Consider the following 19,687-nt stretch of genomic DNA (forward strand, 5'->3'; position numbering starts at 1 on the left):
GAGCCAGGAGAGGCTAATTAACACCTCCTGATTTCTTACACTCTTGTCACTTTGCCAGGGAGAGCCTTTGTCTACATTGATTACCCATCATCTGGAAAATGACAATAATCACCACCACCACCACCGCCACGCCGTCTCCCCTCAGAAATCACAACTAACCATCTAGGTCCTCCCTTGGTGGACCCATAAACTAGAATGGCACTTGAAGTGATGGAGTTGGTAACAATGCTAGGACCCCTTCAGAAAAGTGTTCACGTGAAAGGGGCCCCAGACAATTGAAGAGAGGCGGAATTCAGAAATCTACTTAGAAGGTCCTGCCAAAAACTGAAGCAGATCTTTGTTGTAGTTGTTGAACCAGGCCAGATCAGCCTAGGAGTAAAACATAGATTTACAGTGACAATAAACATACACACACACTCACACACACACACTCACATACACACACACAAACACACGAAGTTCCTTGACTTTGTCCCCATTCACTCTATAGGAACTGCAGCCCATTCTCAACCCCCAACTCCATCTCTTCAAATTCCTCTCAGAGGAGACTGAGAAGGAACGGACTGTCTCTCCTGAGCTAAGGAGGGCATCCTTTACCTACCCTCTTGGGTCTGTTGTTTGTTTTTCTCTTCTGTGGTCCAACTCCCAGCAGTGATGTCAGCTGTTTCTGCCATCTCCCACCATGGCTGTAGAGAAGCTACTGAAGGAAAATATCTTCTACAGCTTCTTCTCCTTCCAGACCCAGACTGCCACAGCTTGCAGTTCAGTCTATTACATTCATTTCTTAATTTCTCCAGGTTCCCACAGTCACCCTGGGGTGGGGCAAATGCTTTCATACAATTACCATTACAGGGGCTGCAAAGCAATGCTCCGTTGAGCTGTCAATGTCTGACAGAAGCTTTAGTGAGCAATTCTTCAAGATTTTTTCCACTCTTAACTGCGGTCCCTAATCTTGTGACTCAGACGTGAGTCCAGAAAGACATCTTGTTAATCTGTATTCTTTTCCTTTAGGATAAGTTATTTCTCAGGAGTCTTGACATAGATAATTCCCTATGGAAACAGACAGTTGGTCCACCCTTCTCAAGAGTTCCCAAGTATGCCTACCTCCTGGAGAGAACCCAGTGTGACTATCCAGATGGGATTCCTATTTAAGCCTACCTGGGCATCTTAAATATATTATTCAGAACACCATTAATTCCCCAAATCATGGTGTTTCATTGGCAAGGAATCAAGATTCAGATGCAAATTATTATCAAGTCAAAGAAAAATAACTCTGGTGAGGGCCTTTAAGCTTCAGCAAATAAGAATTTACAGGAAGAAAAGTTCAAGTCAAATCATACAGGCCTCCTAAAGCACTTTTTAACACCTATAATGCAGTAATTTTTTTCACACACAAATCCGCAGAAATTTAAAAGGAAATGTCTTTATAAATTATGGAAGAAAGTAATGCAGCAGCAACACCTCAGAGAACAGTTCCCCTTGGGAGGATACATTTGCCATTTCTTCCTGTGGCTCTTCCATTGCTGTTGACCCCCAGGTCTCCAAGTATTGGTATCTGCATATCCTTTTACAAATTAATACAGGAGAGGTTCTGATAATCTATCACTGTTCTGCCTGATTAATTGCATTTTAGTTGAAACTCTTATCTAGTTAAGTCAAGACCATCTTTGTAGATGACATACATGTCAGCAGTTACAAAAAAACAACAAACAACACTGAAGGCATCAGAAAAGAGATGAGAAAAACCCTAGGCTTTGTATGCCCAAGAAATGACACATGGTCACTTCACTGACCTTTGAAAGTAGGTTTGGGGGAGGCAACTTTCCCAACTCACAAATTCTGGTGTGCAAAAATGTTGCTCTGTTTTTCTAAAATTGGACTTAATTTCTACCTTGAATCATATTTCTGCAGACTTCTCTAGGGTAATACAGTCATTTAAAATTTAAACATACTCAGTGTTTTTTCTCAATCATTTAAAATTTAAACATACTCTGTGTTTTTTCTCAGTCATTTACAATTTAAACTCAGCCAGATTAAAGAACTCCTCCCTATCCCAGCAGCAGACTCAAACTAAAACATTATAGCATTGGTAGAAAGAAGTAACCAGCTTCTGTGATATTTTATCCCAAATCCTTATAACTACCACTTAGATCAATGCTTTTGAGCTTAAAATTAAGAATATAAAGTTTTGGAGTTTGGAGTATCCTCGCCACTCCACCGTGGGACAAAGTCATCCTTATGTCTCTTAGCTAAGTGAAGAGACTGTTGCAGGATTAAAGCAGAGAGAATACATTTCATGTTTTTGTGTGTGGGTGTGTGTGTGGTATTTCTGTCATGTATCACCCACTAGATAGGCCAGATCAAGGCCATATGAAGGCAAAATGAGGAAGAGTAAGCAACGCTATAAGCATTGGCCATGGCCTTTCCTGTAGCCCCTCCTCCTGTGACCCCTTGGGGAAAAGATTGAGGTTTCTGCCAGCTCTCCCAGAGGTTCATATGCATGGGAGACTCTGTATTCTGCTGTCACTGGCTTCTTTCAGGAGCAGAGGCCTGCTTTGTCTAGCACAGGCCAGAAGGCATGTTCCCTCCTACACTTTCTCCCCCACAACTCTCTAGTCTCCTTCTCTCATTGGCCACACCATGTCCCCTCATTACCTCTAACCTTAGTCCAACTCTTTGCTTCCTCTCCTTCTGCAACAAGATTCCCATGTATCCATTCTGTATTTTCTAAATGTTGTTATTATTTAATAGGTTTTAATTCTATAACCCTCCTTCTGTCTGACTTTTGAGTATATTTCCATGTTTCTCACATTATTTCTTCTGCGTATGACCTATCTGAGAAAGAATGATATTGGGATGCATCCTGCAGTTAGCTGTTGATGTATCTTTCTCTTCCATTAGATAGTGAGTTCCTTAAAGGTAGAGACCATATGTGACTCATCTCAGCATTCCCTACATAGCTGAACACATAGTAGGTGTTCAAGGCACGTTTAGTGAATACTTAATGAATGCATCCTGTCTGCTAAGAAAGAACTCCAAACATCCTTTAAAAACAATCATCTGGGCCGGGCATGGTGGCTCAGGCTCATGCTTGTAATCCCAGCACTTTGGGAGGCCGAGGTGGGCAAATCACAAGGTCAGGAGCTTGAGACCAGCCTGGCCAGTATGGTGAGACCCCATCTCTAGTAAAACTGCAAAAATTAGCCAGGTGTGGTGGCACATGCCTGTAATCCCAGCTTCTTGGGAGGGTGGGACAGGAGAATTGCTTGAACCCGGGAGGCAGAGGTTGCAGTGAGCCGAGATCGCACCACTGCACTCCAGCCTGGGCGACAGAGCAAGACTCTGTCTCAGAAACAACAACAACAACAACAAAAACCCAGTCATCTGCTTGTAGTGCATATACTCAAGGTGAAAGCCATAGGCAATCTGCAGTCATCTAAATAATTTATCATTAATTCCTGATTTGCTAGTACAAGAATATATTGTTTATTTTTTTTTCCTAAGCAATGATTTAAAGCCTGCAGATCAAGAGACTTTGGAGTCCACCGTAAGAGTCAGCTTCCTTGCTCGAGTCTGTCAAAGGCTACTGATTTCCTAATACCGCAATAGAGCCTCAACAATAACACTGTTTCCTAAGAACCTCAACAACAATACTATTTCCTAAGCTACACTCCAGTTTTTTTCCCTCTATTATCTGGGATTGAACTGCATAACAGGTATGATGAATTAAATTCACTGCTCTCTGTGCACCTATTACCATATACACAGAAGTCAAAATGAGAAAATAGTAGTATATGACAGTCTCTCAGTCCTTTACCCAATGTTTACATTGTGATTTGATTCAAGGAATTCTAAGCACTTTGTGGGTTTATAGATCCCTTTAAAATTCTTTGAGTTATGTATTAACCTTGACTTAAAGCTGAATCAACTAACACTTGTTTTATGAGCAATTTATTCAGTGTTATATATGGTAGGTAGCAGAGAAAGAAACAGCATCTAAATTATTTTATTTGCAACCTATAACATTCTGTTTGTCTGATTATGTTGTCTTTTGAAAGGCACTTGTACTGATAAAGCTTGTAGTAGTACTTACCAAAATGAATTAAAAATAGGTTTAAGCCAAAGTTCCAAATACAGTCTATTTTAGAAGACAGAAAGACAACTAGACTCTCACCATCTCCAAAATTATATTAAAAAACTGTGAGTTACTGCAACTACTTAGAAGTCATGTTTTTCACTCTTTTGCTTTTCACATTTTAATGCTCACTGAAATACTACTAATTCACTTATTCTTACTCCTTGAAATAACAAAGAACTGTGACTCGGTGCCAAACCAAAACTAATGTCAACATTAACTGATGAAGTCTCGTTAAGCAAGCTTAGCAAAATATCTGTATTCCAAATGTTAATAAATACCAACTGGCCTTTACTAGGGTAAAGTTAGAGATAATAATGTTACATATTAATGACTTTCTTCTACTAATGAGTAGAAGCTATTCTCACTAACTAAACAGCATTACTCAGAATTGGATTTTTAGTTGCATGTTTAATAATTCTGAGATTAAGTCAAGAAAACAAACAGAAACAATTGATATTTGTGGGGCCATCAACAATTCTGAAGTTTTCCCAATAGTCAGCCCTAAAAAATGCAGTCTCATAATTCACAATATCTGACTTGACTGTCAGGACTTGTCTAATCTGGCCATGCCAGCTGGCAAGGATATTCAGCCTCTTCTCCCAGAACATCACCAGCCACATGGATGTTGTAGAATTCAGTCGTTTGGAGCCCCAGCTTTAATTCTAGCTCATCATTTTATTATCTATGTGGTCCTCAGCATGTTGCTTAATTTCTCTGAGCATCATTTTTCTAACTTGTAAAATAGGGTACAGAATATGTGTTCTTATATAAGAATTAATATAAATGAAGTACTTAGTGTGGAAATAATTCCTGCTCAATAAATAATATTTAGTAAGCAGTTTTTTATTGAGGATAAATACTCAGGATGTGATTCTCATTCTGCATTATTTAGAGTCCAACATGACAGTGTTTGGTGTCAGCATGAAAAACCAAGAGCAATATAAATATTTAGAGAATGATTTGACAATAGACATGGTTGAGAAGACAAGATTAGTAGTAGAAGAAGGACAACAGACATGGAAAGCTATAAGGAAAAAGTGGTTTTTTTAATATCTAAGAAGATTTTAATCTAGAAACCTTTATGAGGGGACAATCTTATTGTGCCAGAAGAACAAGTATTTATTGGGAACCTTTATGTGCAAACCCAGATGCCATAAGATACATAGTGAAATGTATTCAGTAAGTATTTATTGTGTGTCTACTATGTCTGGCACTGTTCTACATACTGGAGTAGGAGCAGTGAATAATCAAGTCAAATTCTCAGCCCTTGTGGAGTTTACATTCTAGTGTAGGAAATACAAAGATAGTATTCCTTTTTTCAAGCATTTACTATTTCTGTAAGGAGGCATGAACCTTTGCATTAAAAGAGTATAAAATAACAATAATAACAATAATTGCAACAAAGGATACAAAAATATCCCTAGGAGACTGAAAGGAGTAGTGGAAGGAATTCAGGTTTCAGTGACCAAGAAATCTGAGCTCTAATCTAAGTCCTGACGGCGCCTTTAGACCTTGGGACTGTATAGCATTTTATTCAAGTATCATACTCTCTTCTGTAAAATGAGCACAATAATAGTTACTTTATAAAGCTGTTCTGATGACTAAATGTGATTACATGTGTAAATCCCTTTATAGAGTAGCACAGATACATGAATATCCTTGCTGAGAAGGAGAGTTGATTGATGCTTCAAAAGATGGCAGGATTTGGCTAGACAGAGAAGAGAAAGTGCATTCTAGGCCAAGAAAAGAGCTTGATGAAGGACACAAATTTGGAGTTGCACACAGAGTATTTGGAAGAAAGTGAGTGGAATAATTTGGCTACAGTAGAGAGTTCATATAGATAAGTAGGTAGAGAAACAACTCAAATGATAGGTGGTTCTTAGATGACTCACAAAGGAATTTGAGAGTTAGAATAGCTCTCATGCATATGTAGACATTGAAACACAGTGTAATTAAGTGAATTACCCAAGGTTATATCATTAACAGTGAAAGTAGAATCCCAATATCCATCTGGCTCTTTGTCTCCTTGATGGCCTGACCGGTGGTTAAGACCATATATTATCAATCTCCTCATCAATTCATATTTGAACACTCATAGTCTGTTAGGCATTTTTTATAATATATACCAAATATTCTAACCAGCCCTCTAGTTTTAAGTATTGCATTTATGGCAAGAAAAAGCAATTCTGAAACAACCAAGGGGAATGAAAAACAAGGGGCTATTTCTCAAAAATGAGATGGTGCTTTGCAAAAATGAACTAACTTTATGATGCCATCTGGAAAATGCTTTTGTATTCCCGATACAGTGCACTGAGCATAACTTAAAGTTGACTAACCAGCTCTGAAATGCTGTCTTCTGTTTCCTCACATATGGATGTAGCCTACAGGAATAAGTGTTATTAGTCCTTGGACAGGACATCTGGTGTGACTTCTCAGCAATAAGGTGTACAATTCTTGGGAGAATTTCAACAGAGCACATCAGCCTAACTTTGGAAACTTTTCAGGGTTGAGCCAGTCTGTGGTGATTGACCTTTTTCAGAAAGAAATTAGGCTTCCAAACCAAACTCTAATCACGGAGATTTTGTCTTCCCTCTCTCCCTCCTTTCCTCCTTCTCTTCCTTCCTCTTAACATTTAAAGTCTCAATTCTGACATTACACACAGTGTAATGCACAGTGGTATACTCAGACAGAATTAAGACTTTCAAATGAAATTGAACCCTAAGATGTTATATCATAGTCAGACCTCTTGCTGCTTAGGGTGGCAGATGTTCCTCACAGTTTCTTCCAAAGTAGCAACAGTCTTTTTGCATAATTTATTGTAATTGGATATTGGAATTATGAACAGAGAAATTCTTCTCTTCTTTCAAAATTTGTAATAGAACCTAATTTTAACACCAGTAGAAAAGATTTAGAATCTCATAAAGGAAAAAACCCTTCATTAATTTGCTAAGGGATTAAGCTGAAGCTAACTTTGCTTTATAAAAAAGTTGCCAATAAAATAGCCTAATACTTGCATAGAAGAACATTTAATTTACTGAAAAGAACAAATTGCCTTCAAACAATTTAAAACACCAATTAATGGATAAACAACCAATATGTTAAATACAAATCATTCTTCTCTATTTATTGAAGTAGCTTCCCAACTCCTTTGCTTGACAACACTTAATTAGTCTAACTTGAGTTGCTTTATTTAATTGAAATTAATAGAACCAGGTTTCCTTTAAAAATATTATTTTGTTAAGACTGATTCCCTCATTTAGTCTAAATAATGATTATTAATAAAATCTGCCTTTAAAAATATTTTTGACATTTACAATAATAATCAACATGTTATATATTTATATGAGGACTGATTATTTGGTTGTTAGTTATGTGGACATTTTTGCCTCAGTTTAACTCTTGACTGTCCTTTCAGGGGGTGGAAAACTTCCCTTAGCCACTCCACAGACAAGACAGAAAGTAAATAAAGTGAATTTGGCTAACAGTCAGCATCTCTTATAAAAATATTTCCTTGGAGAGAATGAAGGTTGAAATGCATATCTGAAATGATATATTGGTTTTCTATGCTGTGATACTATGGCTGGTAAAAAATGATGGCTTGGTCATAATTTATTCTTATTTTAAAGGGTTTAAATACAGGGAAAGTAGAAATACTACAACCTTTGGGATCAAACAAGGTTGTTTCAACCCTAGCTCTACCATGCACTATATCTGAAAATAAACTTCTCCAAGCCCCATCTGAGTATAAAGTTCAGATAATAATAGCTATTTAGCAACTGCTAGATCACATTTATTGGTGTGCTTACTATGTGCCAGAGACCGTTCTAGGGACTTTATGTATATTAATTCATTTAATCCAACCCTCGAGCTTATGAGGTAGATATTTATAACCCCGTTTTATAGATGAGGCAGCTGAGTCACAGGGAGGTTAATTGACGTGCTCACAGTCATACATTGGCTTGGGTTCTAACAGAGACAGCCCAATGCCAGACTTCACTTTCTAATGAGTTCTGGAAGTTGAAGTGAAGATTAAAGTGGTTAACCTGTATAGAAGGCTGGCATATGACCTCACACAGGGTAAAGTCTTATTAAGTGGATTTCTCTTAACATTTCTGGCTATTTCTCAGACTCCTTTTCTGGCTCCTTTTCCTCTGGTAGGCTTGAAGATATTGGAGTTCTTCTGGGGGGTCTCTCCTGGCCTCTTCCCTTCTCTATCCACACTCTCCTCTATGACCTCCTCCACTACCAAGTCTGTAAATACCATCACTATGTTGATGGCTCCCAGTTCTCCATCTCCAACCCTAGCACTTCAGATTCATACTCTCTATAGCTTACCTGTCATTTACATTATATCTAACAGGCAACTCAAACTTTCACAGCCCTGAACATCACGTTTAACTTTTCTGCCTCAAATCTGCTTTTCCCTTCAGTCTTCCTCATATTCAGAAAATGGCACCACTATCAGCCCTTTGGCTCATATCAAATCAAAGACTCAGTCTCCCACATCAAATTCTTCTGCACATCCTGCAGATTCTACCTCTACTTTTCTTCATTTGCACTTACATAGCCCACACCAAACCACTGTTCCTCTTGATTAACTACTCTGAGAGCCTCCTAACAAGTCTCCCAGCTGCCTCTCTGACCTTCCACATAGATCCGCTATCTGCCCAGAAGCAGTGTGTTCTTTTTTCAAATATAACTCAGATCAGGTTACTCCTCTCCTTAAAACCCACAGATATTCTCCCACTCTATTTAAATTAAACTCCAACTACTTATTATGGTTCACAAAACCACGTAAGATCTGGCTTCTGCCAACGTTGCTAGCCTCATTCCAATCAATTCTTTTTTGCCCATTATCTCCAGCCACACTGAGCATCTGCCTGGGTCTCAGATCTTCAGGCTCATTTCTGGTTTTGGGCCTTTGCCCAGCTTTTCCCCCTTCTGGAAACATGTTCTGTCTGATCATACAGTGGTTCAATCTTTTATCACTGTTTCCAATTCAAATGTCACCTCCACAGAGGCTTTCCAATGACCCAATTTAAACTAGTTCTATCACTTCACTCCTTTAAACTATATCCACTGAGCTGTTTATAACCTGATTCTGGTTTTTATTGTCTGCCTGCTATTTCTGACAGCAGCAACACACATACACATGCACGTATGCACACATGAATGCCTAAAAAAGGAAAATTCTGTGATAATGAGAATCTTGTCTCTTTTTTGTTGTTGTTCTTGCTCTGACTCCAGCACTTAGTTTGCAGTGGTCAATGAGAGATATTCATTGAATTAATAAATATATTAAATTGAAATGGCTGTTATTAATGGTCCTTCTTAAAGCCAAGGGTCAGTTTGTGTCTTCTACATCTCTTACCATATTTTATGATAGGACTAGGTTTGGCCCAGTAACTACATCAGTTTTGGGAAGATAGAAGGGTGTAAAAGGAGAAACAATCTATTTTCAGAAGCTGAGCAGCCATCTAGACTGCTACACAGAATTCAGCATCTGGTGAGAGCAGCCCTAAAATGCAAGTGATACAAGGTAAGCGATTAGCATCTGTATTCCAACTTGAAGCAACGGTAGTCCTCAAACCAGTAACGAGAACTTAGTGACGGAAAATTCACATAGGAGACATTGAGAAGTGCATGTAGACAGACATACATGATAGTCTTTCAGCAGAAACCCAGATGGCTGACTGGAGTTCAGAAGTCAGGTTTCAAAGCCCAGGCCGGAAAGAGGAATAACAGACACTAAGCGTAGAGCCCCTTCTACAAGAAATGGAAATTAAATTTGCTGACAAACTTGAGAAACTCAAGCTCAAAGAACAAAGCAGGTGCTACATATCAGCATAAAGCACAAAGTAGGAGGGTGACCTTGAGTCAAACTGAAACCCACCCTCCAGGTTGGACTGACTGCTGGTGACTGCAGGCTGAGCATCAGACTAAAGTGCAGGGAAGGAGCTCATAATGCCAGGCTGTGTTCCCAGAAATGGGCAGGCCAGTCAGATGGGAGGGCTCTATTGATCGCCTTTCACTGCATCATAACAGTGTCAGATATGAGACCTGAAAGCCCGTCTTTCTGCCTGCTGCACTCGATCAATATGATAGATCTTTCCCTTAGAGGCCTGTCTGAATCCTATTTTCTGCCTACACGCATGTGGAGCTAAATTAATGATGATGACTCATGGGCTTCAGAGCATTTGTAAACTGTTATTATCACCATTCACACCAGCACTTTATCGATCTCCTCTATTAGGCATTGATTCAGTTTATGACGACCTTTTTTTGGAAGCCAATAGGTTAACCTCTTTCCTCTCTACAAATAGTCAGGGTAAATGTAGACCCAGTCAAAGGTGGTCTGTTTCTGGTTACGCATGAGACTCATAACAGTTATTATTAGAGCCATGTGCATTTAAGTATTTGTATTAAAACCAAAACCCTCATGATATTATTTCCTTGAGGTTTAGGGCAAAAAGGAGTTATCTTGGAGATAACTTCATCACACTGGTATATGAACTGAATTTACCAAACAGTTAAATAAACATTACAACTAATTATGAATATACAAGAACAAACTTGGGTTTGACCACGGATTGCTCTTCATGCACAGATTGCTCAACATTCTCTAATCAAGGATGATTAGAAAAGTATTTTAGTCCTGCTATTTTAATCTGCTGTAACTTTTAGTTTGATGTTTTCTTATGGGGTCAGCACAGGGCTGACTCCCTCTGTGGTGACTCAGTGCCTAGTTATTATAATTTCAATCAGGCTGCTAGTGTCCTCTCTGCAGACTTGCATATCTTCTTTATGTTGGCCTATTCAGCGTCTCCATCAATATCTGGCACCCAGTGAGCACTCAAGAAATAAACAAGAAAAGAGGGAATGAGTGCTCTCTCCTTGGGAGTATTAACTCTTAACTACTCATACACGCGACTTCTATAATCATAGTCCTGGCCTAGAGTTTTTTGAACAATGTAGAATGGAAAAGGTCTGATTGCTGCAGCACCAGGAAACTTTGACAAGCAAATATTTAATAACCATTGAATAAAACCTGAGGTTATCAATTCTGTGAGACCCATATGACACATACATATATGTGTATGCACAGATACCCCTATAAGCATGGGTATTTAGCAAATGTATGCCTATTTGTACAGTGTATGTACTACAAGGTTCATTCAATTAGAGGGGTGATGTTCATTCCTATTGTTTTTATGTCTTCTCTTCTACACAGCAAAGAATTATTGGATGTAATCCAGTTCATATGCAATGCGCTAGGGAAGGTGAAATAACTTTAACCTTGCTGCTCTTTTTACCTACCTCTCACATTTTCACTTTTACAAACAATAGAACTGTGATCTATTCTGAAATGTTCAACATTTGTGCAAACTTTTTTGGAAGAGAACAAGCTACAAGGATTAAAGTATATTTGAATAAGAGAGAAAAATCTAGTGTTTCCCTATTAGAGTCAATAAAGCACTTGAAAAGCATGAACACCATTTTGGGGAGAGTAGCTGGGTTGAAGGCAATGCCATCAGCAAATAAAAGAATCCAAGTAGAGGGAGATCCAAACATGGATTTTAACATTAGACCTGTTGGATGGTCTTCATCTAGCCAATGTCCTACTTCATTAAAACATTATCTCTCTGTTTAACAGCTCATTTAAACATTTCCACTTTCTTTAAAGAAAATCTCCTACGTGTATGATGGACATAGAGATCACAACATTCAGAAAAGCGATTTTTCTCTGGAGACTTTTTTATGTTGTTAGATTTCAGTTGTGAATGATAAGTAGAGCACTTCAGATGTTACTTCTACTTAAACATCTGTTTAGCCAATATGTGATTTCATATTATAATCTGCTTCAGTCACATTTGACTACCCGTTAATCAAAAACCATAAATTCTGCCTTGCACAATAGCTTTTTTGTTGTTGTTTGCATAGTTTGAATATAAGAATGCATATTTAAATGATTATCAGATGATAAGGCTTTATGAAAGTTTCTGCTATGGAATACCTATTTTATGAATTTTTATGATTAAAAGGTATTATTACAAAAGTAATCTGAAAAGCTAGAAAACTAATAGCAAGTTACATAATTATTTTCCTCCTATTCAATATATTAAATATGAAATTCCATTTTATGAGAGAAGGATGACCAGATAAAAAGAAACAGAAAACATTAAATGCTTACTCTCTTTTCTTTCTGATTTTTCTTATAGTATATTGGATTGAAAGTATTTTCCTTAAATTTATGCACTTTTAAAGTTTATCTTTCTATTCTGTGTTGTTTTGAAGAAAGTAAATCAGCAGTATCTAAATCCATAGGATTTGCTTCCCTGGCTTACTAGTCAATATTGACATCAATAAGGTCTTGCAGATAAACCTAAATGAAAGCATTCTACATCAAGATCTATCAGCTTTTTATCAGTCATCCATTTTGAGACATAGAAAGACATTTTTATTTCTGTCACTTGGGCTTGCTTCTTTGGTCAATTTCTGCAGAAATAATTAGAACTTTTCTTGTTACTCTGTAAATAGATTTTTCTCGGGTCTTCTTGCAGAAGAGAATTATTTTATGTTGGAATTCTCTGAGCAGTCACAGAAAGTCTGACAGCAAAATGGAGGTGACAGGAGTCTGTTTCAGGGAGAGGTACCTTCATGCTGATAGTTGAATCTTATGGGATAAGGGAATCTAAGCTCTTCAAAAAACAAAGAAACCTGACAACTGACAAATATAAACATAAACATTTTAATCAAACTTGCACAAAAGAAAAGTATTTGTACATGTGTTTGAAGCACATTTTTATGGTGTAAAAAAAAATGGATTTTATTTCCATTGTAGATTATTGAGGATTTGGGGTAAATCATCTTCAGCCTGAATCCTTTCTGCCCTTCCCTATCCATAATGCTCATGTGTCATGAAGGGTCTCAATGCTTATTGAGCTCTAAGTTTTCCTCAATTAAAACTCAAATTATCCAGCATTTACTTTTAATCAATGCTCACTTTATTTTCTCATTTAGGGAATCATTTTCTCATAAGTGGAAAATAAATAACATATAACTAATAAACAGTGTTCCTCTCCCAAGCTCCTACTTGCCTTTGGACTCTATAGTTTCTCAAGCATGATGTGGATTATTGATTAATTCCCAGTAACACCAAGTGGAGAGAATAAGGACATTGATATCCTCACACAGATGTATACACAGGTACACACACACACAGAGACCCCGTGAACATACATACTAATGAAGCAGTGATATTTTGGTGTGCATGTCTAACACATTTATTTATTTGATAATCTAGACTTCCTTCAGATGCAAGCAGAGAACACGTCTATTATTTTTCACAGCTTTTGTTTTTAACCACTCAGTAGGCTCCTCTCTTCTCTGAATAAAATATTAGAAAGTCCCCACAGCACTTTGAGCCATATTTAGATACCAACAAATTTTGTTTAAAACCAGATCATTGTAATTTAGAGGGAGTATAGCTCCCTCTTTCTATATCATCTGCTCCCTCTATGTGAACTCTAGGTGGCCTCTTATTTTTCGACATGTTTTAACATGAGCAACATATCTTCCTATCTTTAAACTCCAGGGAATGCACGTACACTCCAAGTGATTCTTTGGAGTTCCATTGTTTTGACTTGTGAGAAAAGGAAAGCATCCCTCTTCCTCATGGAGAGGGGTAAAAATATAATAACCCAACCTCACTCTCTCTTTCTTCCCTGCTACCACCCAGTCTTCTGCAACAGTCACAATGATGCTTAACTTCCTGTTCTACATGCTGGAGGTAGGTGATGGGTGCTGTACTGGTGCTAATAGAACCTGTCTTTGGTCACCTAGATTTGGAAGTCTTATATGTGGTGGGAAGAAGATGCTCAAGAATCAGGCCTCTAATTTCTTCTCTCCCTTTATGGTGGGTTTGGGGAGATGTTTTGAGAAAAAAAAGGTTCCCCGATTGACAGACTTCTTAGAAAACAGTGATATCTGCTTTTAGAAGACTCATCATTAATAGAAAGCTTTCAGCAAGATATATGTGATCTTTCTAGGATTACTTACAGAAAACAAACAAACAAACAAAGCTGGAATCCATGAATTTATGAGGCATAGTTCTCCAGAAAATATCATGTAAGCCAAATAATGATTTAAACATAAAATGGAGATTTTTCATAACCAAAACAATACCTTTCCATGTAAGTAATATGTCTGCATATACAAGATAAGGTAACCTGAACCAAAGTGCATCTGTCTGTAGTAAGAGAGACCCTTGGAAGCTGCCCGGGCAGTCCTGAACCTCTCCCTGCTTTGGCTCTGCCTTATGATTATTTGTGTCCTTCAAATTATTATGAAAGCTTGAATTTGCAGAACATCTCTGATTCTTAAGCATCTGAATGGACAGACCAATTTTCTGTGTTATCTCAGATGGTCTAACCCTTTGCTTTAGAAGGTAGACTTACGTTTCATCTTTTTAAAAAATGTTTGGCATCTAAAAAGAATTTTTCTCTATGAGATATCCTTACTTCATAAGTAATAATAGGGTAAAGAAACTTCTTAATTTTCTTTGGTTTTGTTTAGGGATCAAATCTAAAAAGTGCTCCTTGAATGTTAGGTTTTTCCTGATTCTAATACACAGTATGCCACACCTTGAAGGTGGCCTCTATAACTGATCTCCACTAGATGATAAACTTCTTAAGGGCAGGGACCACATAGGATTCACCTTAGGATCACTGGCACCTAGCACAGAACGGATGTTTAAAAACATGAGTAGTGATTTTAGTTGGTGTTTAGGGCTTGTTGTTTGCTGGAGTTTATGAATGAGGGATGGGCCTGAAATATTTAATTGTGTCTCAGGGGCTTTAGTTTTGACTGTAGGAGAGGTTGTGGCACAAGCCTGGGGGCAGAGAAGGTAGAAGGCACCAGAACATAACTGATATATGCTCGCCTGCTGTATTACTCCATTCTCACACTGCTAATAAAGACACATCCAAGACTGGCTAATTTATAATGGAAAGGGGTTTAATTGACTCAGAGTTCCACATGGCTGGGGACGCCTCACAATCATGGTGGAAGGCAAAGCAAGAGCAAAGAGAGAGAGCATGTGCAAGAGAACTCCCTTTATAAAACTATCAGATCTCATGAGACGTATTCGCTATCGTGAGAACAGCACAGGACAGACCTGCTCTCGTGATTCAGTTACCTCCCACCAGGTACCTCCCATGACACATGGGAATTATGGGAGCTACAATTTGAGATTTGGGTGGGGAAACAGACAAACCATATGACCCACCAAACATCATGCATAAGTTTCAGCCTTATACAGTGAAGGGAGCAGTTTTCTGCTTATACTGAGACATGGGCATAAGTCATTTCGCTTTGGTTGAAAAATCATGTGATAGATTATGGGAGAAGGATATTAACATAGTTTAGCTCTGTGTCCCTACCCAAATCTCACTTTGAACTATAATCCCCATAATCCCCACGTGTCAAGGGTGGGACCAGATGGAGGTAACCGGATCATGGGTGTGGCTTCCCTCATGCTGTTCTTGTGATAATGAGTGAGTCTCAAGAAATCTGATGGTTTTACAACTGGCATTTTCCCTGCTACACTCACTCCGTCCTGCCACTCTGCGAAGAAAGTGCCTGCTTCTCTTTTGCCTTCTTCCACGATCGTAACTCTCCCGTGGCCTCCCCAGCAAAGTGGAATTGTGAGTTAATGAAATCTCTTGTCTTTATAAATTACCCAGTCTTGGGTGTTTCTTCATTGCCGCATGAGAACGAACTAATAGAGGTATTTTCCCACTTAGTCTTGGAGCAGTATTGTTCAGACAGTGTGATAACCAAGGGATCATACAGCATTGTAGAGTCACTTGAGCTTTTGACTGTGGAAGTGCCTGAAACCCCTGCCTTGTCAGAAATCAGTATTCTCATGTAGAAAGTAGTAGTCATATGTCAGATGTTATTCTCAAGTAGCATGGAAGACAGAGGCTATCAGTAAAATCTGCATACTGGAAAAACACAAAAGAATTGTTTATGACCAGGTAGAAGAAACATCTGAGGATTTAAAATACAGACAAACAAAGAAACTAGAGAAATTTTTTATTTGGATGGCACGGGGAGGAGGTTCAAAGTCCTACATCAAGCAGGTTGGAATAGTGAAATAATGAAATATATGTATTCATGTCAAGGTGTTATTTGTTGTACCCAGAGTCTATTGGACTCTGGAGAAATATTGATTACAAAAATTGGCTGAGTGAATGGAAATATTCAAGTGTTTATTTTTCTAAGTCCAATATAATAAAAAAAAAATTTCCAGGTAACATTACACAAGAAAAATTTTAAATTGGGATTAAATAATAAAAGGAGATCAAAGAGGTCATAAACTTTAATGTGTCTGCTGGAGCACAGTCAGGTTGCAGACAACAGTTTATTTCCAAATAGAGATATTATCATGTGTTGAGTGACTTACAAAATCATTGGAAAGGTTTTGGAAGTAAGCTCTAGCTTGAGAGTCCAGGAATTTCTACCAGTGCTAGGGAAGCTTCCACCTGAGCTTTCAGCAAGCCATCACATTAGGAAATCACTACCCAGTTTTGCACTGCTTCTCACAATTTACAGCAGAATGAATGCCTTATGCTCTGCCCCTCTCCCCACTCAAGTCAGTTTCAAATCCAAATCTCACATGAGTGCATCAAGTTGGTAGAACCTTAATCAGATCTAGAACTCCAGCAGCAGGGAAATCTGAGCTATGCAGCTTTTAGCTTACCAGTCTCTACAATTTGGAAAGACACCGCAGAATGTTGTTGGAATGGATGCCAAACTAGCCATTGCACAGAACCCATCATGGTCAGGGTTTAGAAAATTGACTTCATCTCATACCTTACACTGCTTATGTATTCATATAATAAATATGTATTGAATGTCTGTTGTGTTTTGGATCCCATTTCTTGGTTTTATCGATAAACATGATAGAAAGGTAGAGAACAATAAGCTTGGGTTCTTTTTCTCTTTATTTTTCTTTTCTTTTAGTCTACTTTGAAAGTAAAATTTGAGGTAGTATGATTTGAAACTGGGTGTGCCCTCTGTAAGAGATGTCTTTGTTTCTGGAGAAGGAGAACAAGTCAGGGAGTGGTCGAGGGGAACAGGAGGCAGGCTGCTGGCTAGTTAGAATGGGCTGTGTTCTGAGCCTTGAAGAAGCAGGATGAGAGGAATTATAAGGCTTTAGAATTTCCCAGCTGTATGCACCAGGGTAAAGAGTAGAAAGGTCAGGATAGAATTTATTTGGCTAGTATGTCCCTTTCATTTGATCTCAGAAACTAAGCCTGACCATAACAGCTAAAGGGAATAGGCTGGAGCACTCAACTGAGAAGAAATACAAACACAAAACCTTAGATAGCAGGGCACATACCTGCAGCAAAAGGATAGCAATTGTACAGAGGGACATGGACTTCAGCCTGAGCCCTTTAGAACTGCTGCGAGCAGAAGTGAGGAAGAGCATGGGGTGCAGGTAATTCACCGATACAGTCAAATACAGAGTCTCAAAACGTGAAAGACAGCCAATTATTTCATAAGATTCTTCCCTTAAGTGTTTCATTTTTCCAGTTATGGACTTGGACTGAAAATGCTGTAAGGAGAGCTAGATACCGTATATGTCAAAATATGAGGAAAAAATTAAAGAAATAGTCAAAATTGGTAGTATTTTAAAGTTCTAGTGAAATAAATTATTATTTTAAAAGAACCACTCATCTCTATTAGTATCTAACTTGAATTTTCAAGTCTTTGTCTGGATTCTTAAAGAACTTGGTTAAAAGGAATTGTCTGAAATTTCACCACAGTGCTCAAGCTCATTGAGACATCTATAATTACCTTTATAGCCCATTTGTGAGGTGAGTGGAGGAGGGAAAAAACAATTTTTATAAATGAAAATTATGAAGCTATAATCATTAATGGGATGAGTGTCACAGAAGACAATTGCTCCCTTTTACTGAGAAGTTGCCATAGAGTAGGGGTTGAAAGTCCTTTGCTTTCATTATAGCTAATCCTCACAAAGCTGCATGGTAGATATGTTTGTTCCCCACTGACAATTTGGGAAGCCAAGGCTGAGAGAGGCTAAAGCAATCACTAGCATTTGCAAAGCCAACAAGTATTAGAACCAGCATTTGAACCTAGGCTAATATGATTCCAAAAATCTATGGTTTTCTTCAGCACACCTCATGACTACTATCAAGACACTGCACAATCATCACCAGAACACCACAAAGCTGCCCCCTGTCCACTACTCTGCTATTATCAGAAGTGCTAATAGGATCAAGTATAATACCTTCATACTCAGGTAAGTACTTTACTGACTTGAGCATAAACAAATAAATACATAAAAATCTTTGAGACTCACAAAGATTTCTTGTACAATACAATATCTTGTATTTGCTCCTTGAAGCTTCCTCCCATGTTCTTTATCCTGTTTGTCTCAATTATAAGGTTAGGTGCAAGACTGTTCTTGCTTTGGAAAAATACCTTCTATAGCCATTTGGTGCATGTGAGTGTTCTCTCAGGATACTGAACTGCCCTGTTTTCCATTAATGTTTATATAGTATCTTTTTTCACATAGCCTCTGCTGACCAAGAGTTACGCATGGGCCATGAACTCCAACATTCTAGCAAGACACAGGACAGCTTGAATGATCTAATAAGCAAAAAACAAGAGGCTGCTTATAGCTAGAGGCTGCCTCCCTAGTCCTGCAAGTTTGTATCCACAAGATCATGTTTAAGTTGTATAATTGAAACTCAGAAATCATTAACTTTGTTTCAAACTGATACTCATTGCTGTCAATGGCCAAGGGCAGTAATGGGAAAGAACAGCTCCTGGCAGTGCAGAGGAATCATTTAGGACTTATCCTGCCCTGTGGTAGTGTCCAGTGTTCTGTTGGTGGGTCTTCCCAGACAGATAATCTCCTTTGGAGGGGCTAGTGCTGTGGAGCAACAATTTGATCCACCCATCGAATTTTTCATTGGCCATTTCTACAAATGACAGCTTTGTGGACAGAAAAGTCTATCCTTTATATATAAGATGCCAAAATTATGATATTAAAGATAGTTTTAGTTAGGTCAGGAGCTCTTAATGTATGACCTACATATGGGCTTTCAAAGGGGTCAACAGTCCACTGAAATTTAAAGAAAGATAGTAGTGTTGTTTGTGCAGATGTGAACATTTGTGTGGGTGGGAAAGTCCACAAGCAAGGTCTGAGATTTTTAAAAAATGAGGAGGGAGTGTAAAAAGGCAAGTATGTGGTAAATCAAAACAAACATAAACTGTGCAAAAATAACAGTAATAATGTTTGCTTTGCAGAGAGAAAACTAAAACATAACTAAAATATTAGATAACAATAATATTCAAGGTAGAAGGAGAATAATAGAAGTTAAAGCAATCTAAGGTCCTTTTTGTCTACAGAAGGAGCATAAAAATATTGATTAACTTTAGAGCTTGTAAAATTAAATGTGCATCTAAAGACCAGGTACAGTGGCTTATGCCTGTAATTCCAGCACTTTGGGAGGC

Source organism: Macaca nemestrina, chromosome 12 (assembly GCF_043159975.1).
Source record: "Macaca nemestrina isolate mMacNem1 chromosome 12, mMacNem.hap1, whole genome shotgun sequence".
Classification (NCBI taxonomy): domain Eukaryota; kingdom Metazoa; phylum Chordata; class Mammalia; order Primates; family Cercopithecidae; genus Macaca; species Macaca nemestrina.